We start from the raw sequence: 2,500 nt of genomic DNA on the forward strand, positions 1-2,500 counted from the left end.
GATCTCAAGCGCCTCCATGAATTGGCGGACAAGCTGCTTGTGGGCAGCTTGCCGCCGTCGGCACTTGATTGCCTCAAGCGTTCGGTCGGGGAACATCCTGATGAGCTCTTGATTTACAAAGAAGAACCGGGCGTCCCTCTCGAGGAACAGTTCGGCCTCCGCCTTGGCGAGCGACAGGACTTCTTCCTCCGTCCACCTCGCGCGATGCCTCTCCGTGACGATCTCCGCGTTGGCGGCCGCAAGGTGTTGGCGGCGGCGATGGACCCCGAGACCGTTCTTGGTGGTGAAGCTGCGGTGGCACTCACTACAGGCGTATACAGCTGCAAAAGTTACAAGATTTTCGGCACGGCCGGTTGGCCGGCTAGGTGCTGGGGGAGTTGGGGTGGCACCTTCAGCGGAAGTCATAGTTACTCCCGCCGTTTACCCGCGCTTGCTTGAATTTCTTCACGTTGACATTCAGAGCACTGGGCAGAAATCACATTGCGTCAACACCCGCTAGGGCCATCGCAATGCTTTGTTTTAATTAGACAGTCGGATTCCCCCAGTCCGTGCCAGTTCTGAGTTGATCGTTGAATGGCGGCCGAAGAGAATCCGCGCACCCGCGCGCCCCCGGAGGAGCACGCTAAGGCGGACGCGGCCTCGCAGCAAGGAAGATCCGTGGGAGGCCAAGGCACGGGACCGAGCTCGGATCCTGCACGCAGGTTGAAGCACCGGGGCGCGAACGCCGCGCAGGCGCGCGCATCCTGCACCGCCGGCCAGCACGAGGCCGACCAACGGCGAGAGCAGACCACGCCCGCGCTAAACGCCCGCACTTACCGGCACCCCTACGGCACTCACCTCGCCCAGGCCCGGCACGTTAGCGCTGACCCACTTCCCGACCAAGCCCGACACGCCCCGATCCTCAGAGCCAATCCTTATCCCGAAGTTACGGATCCAATTTGCCGACTTCCCTTACCTACATTATTCTATCGACTAGAGGCTCTTCACCTTGGAGACCTGCTGCGGATATGGGTACGAACCGGCGCGACACCTCCACGTGGCCCTCTCCCGGATTTTCAAGGTCCGAGGGGAAGATCGGGACACCGCCGCAACTGCGGTGCTCTTCGCGTTCCAAACCCTATCTCCCTGCTAGAGGATTCCAGGGAACTCGAACGCTCATGCAGAAAAGAAAACTCTTCCCCGATCTCCCGACGGCGTCTCCGGGTCCTTTTGGGTTACCCCGACGAGCATCTCTAAAAGAGGGGCCCGACTTGTATCGGTTCCGCTGCCGGGTTCCGGAATAGGAACCGGATTCCCTTTCGCCCAACGGGGGCCAGCACAAAGTGCATCATGCTATGACGGCCCCCATCAACATCGGATTTCTCCTAGGGCTTAGGATCGACTGACTCGTGTGCAACGGCTGTTCACACGAAACCCTTCTCCGCGTCAGCCCTCCAGGGCCTCGCTGGAGTATTTGCTACTACCACCAAGATCTGCACCGACGGCGGCTCCAGGCAGGCTCACGCCCAGACCCTTCTGCGCCCACCGCCGCGACCCTCCTACTCGTCAGGGCTTCGCGGCCGGCCGCAAGGACCGGCCATGACTGCCAGACTGACGGCCGAGTATAGGCACGACGCTTCAGCGCCATCCATTTTCAGGGCTAGTTGCTTCGGCAGGTGAGTTGTTACACACTCCTTAGCGGATTCCGACTTCCATGGCCACCGTCCTGCTGTCTTAAGCAACCAACGCCTTTCATGGTTTCCCATGAGCGTCGATTCGGGCGCCTTAACTCGGCGTTTGGTTCATCCCACAGCGCCAGTTCTGCTTACCAAAAGTGGCCCACTTGGCACTCCGATCCGAGTCGTTTGCTCGCGGCTTCAGCATATCAAGCAAGCCGGAGATCTCACCCATTTAAAGTTTGAGAATAGGTTGAGGTCGTTTCGGCCCCAAGGCCTCTAATCATTCGCTTTACCGGATGAGACTCGTACGAGCACCAGCTATCCTGAGGGAAACTTCGGAGGGAACCAGCTACTAGATGGTTCGATTAGTCTTTCGCCCCTATACCCAGCTCCGACGATCGATTTGCACGTCAGAATCGCTACGGACCTCCATCAGGGTTTCCCCTGACTTCGTCCTGGCCAGGCATAGTTCACCATCTTTCGGGTCCCAACGTGTACGCTCTAGGTGCGCCTCACCTCGCAATGAGGACGAGACGCCCCGGGAGTGCGGAGGCCGCCGCCCCGTGAAGGGCGGGGAAGCCCCATCCTCCCTCGGCCCGCGCAAGGCGAGACCTTCACTTTCATTACGCCTTTAGGTTTCGTACAGCCCAATGACTCGCGCACATGTTAGACTCCTTGGTCCGTGTTTCAAGACGGGTCGTGAAATTGTCCAAAGCTGAAGCGCCGCTGACGGGAGCGATTATTCCGCCCGAGAGCATCCCGAGCCAACAGCGGCGCGGGTCCGGGGCCGGGCCAGGTAGGTCCGTCATCCGGGAAGAACCGCGCGCGCTTGCCGGGAGCCC

General features: G+C 60.2%; 1 pseudogene; it reads right to left on the reverse strand.

The window, feature by feature from the left end:
• The window catches only part of LOC126435878 (large subunit ribosomal RNA), a 7,644-nt pseudogene that overhangs the window by 4,369 nt on the left and 775 nt on the right, over nucleotides 1-2,500 (reverse strand).

The sequence above is a fragment of the Schistocerca serialis genome, unplaced genomic scaffold (assembly GCF_023864345.2).
Source record: "Schistocerca serialis cubense isolate TAMUIC-IGC-003099 unplaced genomic scaffold, iqSchSeri2.2 HiC_scaffold_1221, whole genome shotgun sequence".
Lineage (NCBI taxonomy): Eukaryota > Metazoa > Arthropoda > Insecta > Orthoptera > Acrididae > Schistocerca > Schistocerca serialis.